Below are 11,267 nucleotides of genomic sequence, written 5' to 3' on the forward strand. Positions count from 1 at the left end.
TGCTGGTGCAGATCAGCAACCTATCTGTTGCTTAAATACTGGATCATCAATTTTGTAATGGTCTGAGACATTAATTACATAGCCTGTAAGTTGCTGAAGAAGGACTTGAAGTTAGTCCTTTTTCACCTTCGTGTGAAAAGACTTTTCTTCTAGGAATGAAGAACAACCTGGACAAAGGTAAGAAATAGAAGTCCAGTATACTAGTATGGCTTACTTGTTATGGAAATAAAGATGTACAATTTGGCATAAATCCAGAAAATTAAGTTAGATACAGATTGGGAAAGAATCTTAAACTCCAGCTAACAAGATCTGCATTCAATTTTTTATCCTTTATATCACAGGGGAGTCACTGACTAGTTTTTGAGGAGGGGTGTGATATGCTTTAGAAATATAGCTGTCAGAATAACTGGATATGTATACATATATTGTATTTAACTTATACATTAACATATTTAACATGTATTGGTCAACCTGCCATCTTGGGGGGGGGGGAAGGAGGGGAAAAGTTGAAACAAAAGGTTTTACAGTTGTCAATGTTGAAAAATTACCTATGCATAACATTTTTTGTAAAACTTTGTTAGGATTTTTACAAGGTGCTAAGTCACTGGAATGAATAGAACTCCCCAAGAGATCCCCTCCCAGAGAATGATCACAATCTAGAGACAATAGAACTTCTACAAACATTAATTTAATTAATTAATTCAAAAAAAGAAAGATAGCTGTCAGTATGTGGAAGATAGATTACAGAGAAAAGAGAATAGCATTAAGTAGGATGAGCAGAAAGTGGTTGTAAAGGTTCAAAGAATCTCTAGGCCTTGCCATCTGCTCTGTCTCTGCATCCTAAAAACCTCTGACCATTCCATGGTCTTTGCTTTCTTTGCTCTTTTCCCCCAAACCTTAATATTTCCAGTTTTTTCTTTCTTTCTCAGGCTGGGTAGCTTCCGAATCCGTTCTGCTTCTGACTTCTCGTGTGTGTGTGTGTGTGTGTGTGTGTGTGTGTGTGTGTGTGTGTGTGTGTTAAAATGTAAGTTTTTTGATAGGAGGAACTGCCTCACTTTTCTACTTGTATTTGCAGCCCATTTCACTATACTTGGCAAATAATAGGCATTTACTAAATTATTTCATTCAATCACGCAAAATCCAGATGAGTTGATGATAATCCAAATTCAGGTGGTAATCATTAAAAGAGACAGATTAAGGGATACTGTGGGAGAAAAATAACAAGATTTATCAGTTGATTGGCTGGAAGAACAAGGGTAATTCCATGTTGCAAATCCAGGAAGGTTCTCAAGAGAAATAGAACTGTAGAGAAAGCACGTTTGGGGAGAGGATGTATTAATTCCATTTGGGGGATATTGAGTTTGAGATGCTTATGGAATAACCAGGTGGAGATGTCCAGCAGAAATCTGTTAATAAAAGATTGGAGCTCAGGAAAGTGACTGGATAGATATCTCAGTTCGAGTCAAATCTGGCAAGATGGGGATTTAGGGGCAGAAACTGATTTAATCACAAAGAAGTTCATAATGAGACTCATTCAGTCAGCTCTAGTCCAGTGGTGTGTGAGTGAAACAGGCTTTTGGAATCCACTTGGCCCCTTCCATCATTGACCGCACAGTTAAGAAATTTAGGGCATACATTATTACTGTTAATCTAACAGAATTTCCAACAGAAGAAATTCTTCCTTTTTTTTTTTTAAATTAGGAATATTGGTTTCAATAATACACAATTATTGTCCCTGCCTTGGTCCTCTCTGCTCTCTAGGTTTTTTGAGATACACTCTCTTTTGAACCTCTTCTTATTTCTCAGTCTGCTTTGCTGTATCCTCAGCCAGACCACGGTCTCTAATCATAAAGTTCTATGCTGAGCCCTCATCTCTTCTCCCTTGACACTTTGTCACCTTAACAATTCCATCAGCTCCAATGCTTTTAATTGACAATCCTGCCTCATTTTCTCTGATGTTTCTAGCTTTCTTTCAGATATCTCAAAAGGCTCATTCAGTAGGCATCTTAAAATCATCATATCCAAAATCTTTCTCACCCTCTACCTTTCCTGTTACTGTTAAGAGCAACACCATTCTCCCGTCAGTGCCTCAGGATCACTCCCTAGAAATCATGCTGAAGTTTTTACTGTCTCCCACCCCTCAATCCAATGGAGATGAAATAACATATGTATAGTACTACTCATCTTTATAGCTTTATATAAATGCCATTATCATTATTCACAAAATTAAAAAAAATCTTCAGAGTTAAAAAACATCACTTTCTTTTTGAAGAAGAGAGATCTGTGGTATTTATAGATAGATGGTTCTTATCACTTTGGTCAAGTACAAAGTATTGTGGGTAGTTTATAGGCATTTTATGTATACTACCAGTTTATTGTCTGATGAGAAAATCAATGGTTCCTCATAAAGGAAGTTACTTAAGGTGGAAGCTCATGGGATCTCTTAGGAAGAGCTTACAAGCTCAGGGGCTAAGCTGTCTGGCAGGAAGCACCACCAATGCCATCCCAAACCAGAGAAACAGCAAACAGCTCTCCATCCCCTTTCTCCCACCACTTCAAAGCCCTGAAGAGTAATGATGGCTTAGTTTAGAGGCAGTTACAACTCTCTTTTTCTCTCTCTTTCCCCTCCTCCTCTTTCTCTTCTTCTCTCCTTTCCTTTCTTGTCTCCTCTCCTCTTGTCTCTTTTCCTTCTTACTACTTTCCTTTTTACCATTCTTCCCTTCTTCCCTATCTTACTTTCTTTTCTTGCCCCCTCTCTTCCTTCCTTTCCCCATTTCTCCCTTTTCTCTTCCTTTCTTTCCCCTTCTTCCCTTCCTCCCTTCATCTTTCCCTTCTTTCTTTCCTTCCTTTCTCTCCCTTCTTCCTTCATTTTCCCTCCCTTCTCTTTTTCCCCTCCCTTCTCTTTTTTCCCTCCCTCCCTCCCTCCTTCCCTTCCTCCTTTCCTCCCTCTTCTCTCCCTTCCTCCCTCTTCTCTCCCTTCCTTCCTTCCTTCCTTCCTTCCTTCCTTCCTTCCTTCCTTCCTTCCTTCCTTCCTTCCTTCCTTCCTTCCTTCCTTCCTTCCTTCCTTCCTTCCTTCCTTCCTTCCTTCTTTTCTTGATTTTTCACTCCCTTGCTCCCTCCCTCCCTTCCTATAGTCACTCACTTTCTCCCTTCTTTCTCCCTTCCTTTTTTCATCATTATAGTTTATAGTGGAAGTTCCCAGAACTCCCGTGAGGCTGAAATAGAGCTTCATAATGGATTTTTACAGATAAATTTTCTGAGAGCTTTCCAAAGCACACCTGCAAAATCTGTCCAGATAAAAATAAGCTTTTGCCAATGGGAAAATATTGCACAGGCCAACTGTGTGTGCTCAGAAGAAGCCCAAAGGCACGTATGGCTGAGAGTGGACCGATTCCAATCTCAAAGGTTGGAATGTGTCCTTTATTTCTTGTTGGGGAAACAGCATTCATTTTTCAGGGGGAGCTGAAAGAGCAATAGCTGTCATTTCAAGTTCACTGTAAGTTCCAATTGAATATTTTCTTTTGCTTTTGATTAGTACAGGAAAAATAATCTCTCTCAGGCTATGGAGATAAATAATATTTTAGGGATGGAAAACACTGTGTCCCTTGGCTCAGACCTGAGGCTCCTTCCAGGTCTGCCCCATCAAAGCATGAACATAGTACAAGAGAGAGCCTTTTCATTTTTCCTTAGAAATCCTAGCTGCTAGTTCTGTGCTTGGGAGACTCTGAAGGAAGAGTGGGAGGGAGGCATGAGAGTGACTAGCAAGCTGAAGGTCTACAGAGCCATTGTCTGATCTCATTGTTATATGCCTGTAAAAAGGGATGGTCCAGCAGTGCTAAGCCAACAAACTGAATCGCTTCCATTTGAATTGTCTTAGAAAGACCCTGCAGATCACCCGGCAGGACAAAATACCAGTCACCGAGGTCCTTTCTTGAACTAAACTGCCCAGCATCCCAACTCTACTGCAGAGAGCACCACTTTGTTGGGCTGGTCACACTGTTCAAATGCCAAGTGTACTCTCAGCAAAAAGATTGTTTTAAGGGTAATTCACACAGAGCAAATGCTGACAAGGTGATCAGAAAAAGCCCTACAAGAACACACTCAAGGTCTCTCTTAAGAACTGAGAACTGAATGCATGACATGGGAGACCCTGACCAGAAGTGCCCAGCACGGCGTGCCCCCATCAGAGAAGGGGCTGTGCTCTGTGAGCGATGCAGGATGGAGGGAGGTCAGAAGAAATACAAGGTGCACAAAGTTAGGAAAGCCATCCCAAATGTTCACAAGAACTATTTGTGTCTGACCTAGGGCAGAGCACTCTGAGCTCATTTTGGGCTGATCGGCCACAGGCAGACCCACGGTAACTCGACTCTAACGTCGTGAGGGCGTCTTTGAGAACAAAGGACACCCACCAAGAATCTCAGGCAGAGATCACTCAATTTTGAATCCTTCCTTAGACACTGACCTGCCTGTGTGACCCTGAACCACAGATCATTTTATCTCTGCTTCTTTATCTGTGGAGGGAAATTCTGGTATCTCAGTGAAATAGTCTAGAGAAAGAGCTTTTCACATCAGAGAAGTTATAGAGCTCTTATCATTTATAATTATTTATAGCTACATTATACATGAATAATATAATAATAGGTTATTAATTTTGAATTAAAAGCAATATACATCATATTATATGTTTTGTATATTACTATACTGTTGTAATTTTATTGTTATTTTTTTTTTTTTTTTACAAGGGATACATTCAAAGACAATCATCATTTCCATGGGCTTCACTGGCTTTTCGACCACAAAATGCCCTGGATTGTCTAATTCTACAGATAACTGATTACAAAATAAGAAAGCCTTCCACCAGGAGTTGTACTGGGAGTCTGTGGGCACCATCTCCTGTTAGGATTACTAAGTGAGAACTCAGGTTGTCTGGAGGGTGACAAGGTGAGAATTCAGGTTTTCTGGACAATTACAAGGTGAGAACTCAGGTTGACTTGATAAGAGGGGGCAAGCTCATTGGCTGGGGTGGTTCTTCCCAGAAGCCCTTGCATTATCCCACGCCCATTCTCTGGGAGAATAAAAGAAGAGGACTCTCAGAGAAAGAGGAAGACTCTGAATTGCATCAGGCTTGACGGGGCTCTCTGCAGGAAGGGAAGTCACTTCTTTGGACAAGAGTTAACAGCAACTGCCTGGAGACAACGGTTCGTTACAGGAAGAAGAATCTGTCGGAGAGATTTGAGTAGACACAGCAGATCTCTTCCCAGAGAGCGATCCAGCAGCTTCTAGAGACGACAGCTCGCTACAATCTCCCAGTGTCAATAGGAGAAGCAGGATGCAAAAGCAAACAGAGGCAGGCTCTGCAGGGGAAGCTCCATGAGTCTACCTCACCAGAAAGGAAACTGGAGCATCCTCTGAATCCTTTCTGATCCTACGGAGCTCTCTGTGACTTGGTCTGCCGGCTTGTATTCACCCTCATTCTCTCTTCCTCTTTATGGCCAAAAGCACTGCCCAGGATGCTTCCTAGCTCAGGGATATGGCAGCATCCTTACAAACTATGGGTCACCACCGTGTGTTACTCACCACCATGTGGCCGTGGGCTCATGTTTCAAACCTTAGACCTTAAAGCCCCATGGGAATGGCCATTTTGGGTTTCTTTTCAAGGGTTCTATCATTTCTGAATCAAAAGCTGCTTCCTGCTTGTCCAACAAATCTCATGAAATAACATTTGTTTCGTTTTGATTTCCAGCACCTTGGGGATGATGAAACCATCATTTAGCTATCGCTCTCCTCTGGGTATGGAGAACGAGAACTCCAGCCGGAGGCCATCCCCACCCCCAAACCCTGATAACATACCACCGGGACAGGGTTGGGCTCTTGCTCAGTTTTCTCATATATTTCCTCTTTCTTTGTACGTGGTATGTAGGGGACTTATACAAACAGTTCTTTGCTCTCAACTCATGGAGCCATCAATCATTCTCCATCAACCTTCTTCCTCAGGCCCCCATATGCAACACTACCCATATTAACTACCATACATCCCATAACCAACACACCCCCATTAACTACCACAAACCAGAGTCACGCTCCAGTTAAGTGTTCAACTTATCCCACCTCCTACCTAATGTGGCCCGATGCAGCCTGTGAATAAGATGCTCCAGGTCACTTTCTTTTTAGCCATTGTTTGTGCATTCGGGTATGAACATGTGTACCTATGGCTTTAATGGGCATCCTGTTCTTGGCTATTTTCTCCCATGAATCTCTGTGCTTTCTCACACTCTTCTTCTCATTGTTTTCTGTGGTTCTTGGCTTGTCACCTCTGAATATGATGCATTCTACTTCCCCATCTCTTTTCAGTTGTAAATCCTATTGACTAAATTCACAGTTCTCTAGAAATATATACAAATAGGAAGAAAGAAAAGAAAAAAGAGAGGAAAGGAGAGAGGAAAGGAAGGAGGAAAAGAGTGAGGGAGGGAGGGAGGAAAGAAGGAAGAGAAGAAGGTAAGGAAGGAGGGAAGAAGTCAGGCAGGCAGGAAGGAAGGAAGGAAGAAAGAAAAGAAGGGAAGGAGGGAGGGAAGGTGGAAGGAAGGGAGGAATCTTTATTTTTTTTTTCTTTCACCACATGACTAATGTGGAAATATATTTTATATAATTGCACATGTGTAATCAATATCAAATTGTTTTCCATCTTTGAGAGGGGCAGGAAAGGGAGAAAATTGGGTTTTCAAAAAAAATTAAATGAATCTTAAATTTTTCTACATGTAACTAGAAAAAATAGAATACTTTAAAAATAACTCTTAAAATAAAAATACTGTCAGCTGATAATTGTATTTATGAGGAATCAGTTCCTTTAACATATATATCTATATCTATCTATATATATATATTTCCTAATAAAGAGATTGATTTAGATAAGAAAACATTATAGTGATCATACATGAGCCAAAAGGATTAATTGTTTTGATCTACCTTCTTATAGAGAAGTAAGGAGGTGATAGAATTTAGGTGTATAAAGTAGAGATGCACAAGTACATACGTATATGTGTGTATGTATATATATATATATATATATATATATATACATACACACATATGAGTTCAAACATATGCACACACATAGAGCAAAGGCAGAATGTTGCATTCACTTTTAAATAAGTTCACTCTATCATCAATTTTCCTTAACTGTTTGACTTCTATTTTTGTAAGAAATCTTTCATTCAAGAGAGAAAATCCAGAAATATTTGTAATGTAAAACCAAAACATTAAAAAAAATTTAAAAAAGAAACTAGAGAGAACTTATTTTTCATGTCTGTCATACCCTATCATCCATTCTCTGTCATTTCATCTCCCTCCTTCCCAGATTTAGTCCCATATCTGCTCTAAATATATTTTCTAAGCTTAGGCCAATTTTTCCCGACCATTGGTGAGCCAGAGCTAATAATGCCCATCCTCCCAATTCTACAATGTTGCAGAGAGCATCAAATAAAAATAATCAAACATGAATTGGAGATTGAAAGGCTATACAAGTGCCAAGTATTAGTAATTCTGTGGGGCCCAGGGGTAAAAAAGAAAGCTCATCTGTAAGACAAGGTAGGACTCATTTTTCAAAAATCATTTAAAAATGCAAGAACAATTATGGTTAGGATTAGGGTTAGGGTTAAGGTTGTTCTCTGAACAATTAAGATCACAAGATAAAATATGTTTTTTGTGTTTTTAAAACTTTTTAATTCAACAGGACCTTCTCTCTTCTTCATGGAAAACTATCCTCCATGGATTTGATATCTCCAAGAAAAAGACAAGAGGTTAACAGATCTTCAAACTGAAATATTAAGCAGAAGACAGATGCTTGTACAATACCAGCACACAGTAAGCTCTTAGTACTTCATTTTGCAATTAACTCTAACGACTCAAGATTCTGAGGAGCAGGATTCTGCTTACCCCCATTGCCCACCTACTCCAGCTTCTAGTCCAGTGTTCAGGACACATTTCTTTGTCACAGGTACTGAGCAAACATATTTTCCAGTGCTCTGATGAGTAGTCACTCTTCCATTATGAAGAAACCCTTAAATGAAGAACTTTTTGCCTGTAGTGAATGTTTCCTCCAGATTATGCCTTACATGACTTTTGTCAAAGTCCATGGCAAGTGTCATCTGGATTTTTCTTTATAAATTTTCAAAGAACAAAGAGTTGAACAATTTTTTTTGGAAATCCATTGCACAACCATCCTGCACCTACTTTCATGGGATACTGAAGAGCCTGGAAACTCATGACAAGAGCCCAGATTTTAGAGAAAAACGAGATTGTGACTGTGCTTATTTTCATTATGACAATGTTTATATACACTCAGCAGCAGCTTCAAGAATTGAGGTAATTTCTGGGAACTTAAATAAAAGAAATAAAGAGGAAAGTACGTTCTCCTGTTGTCTGTTAACCAAGTTTTAAACAGATTTTCTGACAGATATCAGGTGTGGAAGAGTGGATCAGGCCTTGAATAAAAATATCCCTTTCTAAATCCTGGAAGAAAAGGATCTGGGAAATTTTTGTTCATCAATTCTGTAATTTGGAACAATCCTGGGCCATTATATTTTTGACAATAGCAAACTTATTCACAGCTTAACATCCCACAACATTATATACAGACATTTTACTTTGCGTGAGCTCAGGAAGAACTTTCCAAGTTTTTCTTGACAGCATTCTGCTCATCACTTCTTATAGAAGAATAATATGCCATCATCATAATCACATACCACAATTTATTCAGCAATTTCCCAATTAATGGGTATCCCTTTAATTTCTAAATCTCTTCCCTGAGAAAAAAGCTGCTATAAACACTTTTGTACACATCGGTCCTTTTCAAAAATTTCTTTTGGGATATAAACCCAGTAATAGTTTTATTAGATCAAGAGGTATGCATAATTTTATAGCCCTTTGGGCATAGATTATATCATTGATGAACTGGGGAATGGCTCTTTTTAAAAAAATAAATTTGACTCTGTTCCCTATACATTTGAGAAATGAGACCGTCATCAGAGAAACCTGTTTCAAAATTCTTTTCACAATTATTATTGCTAATTGTATTTCCTGACCATTTATTCTATTCCCTCTCCTTTCACCCTGTCCTTCAAAAGTATTTTGCTTTTGGCCACCCTTTCTCTCAATATGTCCTCTCTTCTATCATCCTTCCTCCCTTGTGTATCCTATTCTTCTACTTCCTGTATGGATAAGATAGATTTCTAAACCCATATGAAAGTTATAATACAGTTTAACATACATGCTGAGAACTCTGGAATCAACATATTGTAAGAGAGGCAAAGCCAAGATGGCAGGGTAAAGACAGGGACTTGTCCAACCTTTCTCCCTAACTCCTCCAAATACCTTTAAATAATGACTCTAAATCAATTTTAGAGCATCAGAATCCACAAAAGACGGAATGTACTCTTACTTTAGAATAGATTAAGAAACATGAGCAGGTGAATCTACCTTCATTACTTTTATCTTGATATTCTAACAATACCTTTCTCTCTGGCCATCCATATTTTGTTGTGGCTTTCTCTAATTCTATAAAGTAACCAATCAGCATTTTGATTATGTTATTGAACTTGAATGATATTTATATCATCATATAAGTTAGAGACATTTGCCAAGGTTATTTAATGCATAGATATGGCTCACTGGGGATGCTGATAGATATTTCTGAAATCTAGCTTATCCATCTCCAGGGAAAAGTGGGATTTCTTCCTCATACAAGCCAGAGAAAGGTCTTAATTAAGTACTAACTTTTTTCCTTACCTATCTCCACAATGTATAGAGGTCTGAAATTATGGCTGTCCGTCTCCTATCCCTATCCCACTCTGAATATTGTTGGTCTGGGGGCTATATTAAGTAAGAAAGGCTCTTCACTGATTGATCTTAAGGAGAATAGTTGTCCTAAACTATAGCTCTGTGGTTTATCTTAATCCTACCAAATCCTGATTATACAAAAGACATTACAAGTAGTAAAGAGCAAATAAACCTATTTTTCCAAAGCAAACATCATTAGAGATATTTCAGACATTAGAACATACCAAAGCACATGCCAAAAAACAAAAACAAAAACAAAAAAACAAAACAACAACAACAAAAAAAATGGTCTTTGGTTGGAAGGGATCTGAGATCCCATTTCAAACCTAGGAAGTTAATTTTAGTCAAAGAGATTTTTCAATCTCTAGAGAAGTAAGCTGAAAAACTCTGGATGACCAGGAACATCAGAGAGGGATACTTGTTGCTCTGCATGCCTTGGGAATAGCCAAACAGAGATGGCCATATAGTGAGTACTGAAATGGTGAGATTGTGTTACCAGAATCATTGCTGATGGTCATTCCATTCACATCCATGTGATTCCTTGGTATTGTCTTTCATATGAGTCACTTAGTAAACATTCAGAACTTCTTTGAGAAAAATACCATAGGAGAGCAAGGCTTGGTTACCTTGTGATACTTTTTCGGATTTTGAATGGTGTGAAATTCAGCATTGTTATCCATTATTCTCCCATAGTGCACACTTTTTGCTGTTATTTTAGAATCATGGTTCAGTTCATCAGGTTTGTTTGTTTGTTTGTTTGTTTTCAAAAAGTCATCCCATATTGAGGCATTTTATGTAATATGGTAAATACATTTTGTCACCGACTTCCACAATCGAAGCCTTTTGTTTACTTTATGACATTTGATGGGATATCAACGAATTTCAAAGAAATGGGGAAAGAATAAAATCATAATTTTAATATCTCATTCATAAGATGTTGTAAGTATTGGAAATCTAGTAATAACTTCTTGGACTTCTACATTCCTTGAGCACCCCAAAACTTTATCTTGGTAATGTATGGATTCTATTGACCCATATTCATGAAGAGAGCATGCAATTATTAGTTTTGTAAACATTAGCTAGATATAATTTCTCCTATAATCTTTATGATTTCTTTTGTAATTCTTAAGGTTGCTCATTTGGTTATTCTCTATTTGATAAAAGTATGTCTGGTTAAATGATTATTTCATCCATTTTAATCATCTAGTTTTCTTTATGTAGAAGGATATCTTTGCTCCTGAATTCATGGTTTCAGCTATATTCAAGAAGTTTTGACATTTTATGTCATGTCTCATTGTTATCATTGTCCATCACACATTTATTTAGCCTTTCTATTACTTTTGCTTTGACTGATTTATTTTAGTATGATATTTCTTACTTCCATTATATTTATATGTTTTTTTTTGTTTCTATTACAATTTGCTCATTTATTG

At 38.2% G+C, this 11,267-nt stretch overlaps 1 long non-coding RNA gene across 1 annotated transcript in view; it reads left to right on the plus strand.

Annotated features, from left to right (window-relative positions):
* The window catches only part of LOC141542719 (uncharacterized), a 61,655-nt gene extending 53,254 nt beyond the window's left edge, over positions 1 to 8,401 (plus strand). Inside the window, exon 3 of the long non-coding RNA XR_012482239.1 lies at positions 7,730 to 8,401. This is a non-coding gene — a long non-coding RNA (uncharacterized LOC141542719). The remainder of the gene's footprint in view (positions 1 to 7,729) is intronic.
* Positions 8,402 to 11,267: the final 2,866 nt, after the last annotated feature.

Source organism: Sminthopsis crassicaudata, chromosome 5 (assembly GCF_048593235.1).
Source record: "Sminthopsis crassicaudata isolate SCR6 chromosome 5, ASM4859323v1, whole genome shotgun sequence".
NCBI classification, from domain to species: domain Eukaryota; kingdom Metazoa; phylum Chordata; class Mammalia; order Dasyuromorphia; family Dasyuridae; genus Sminthopsis; species Sminthopsis crassicaudata.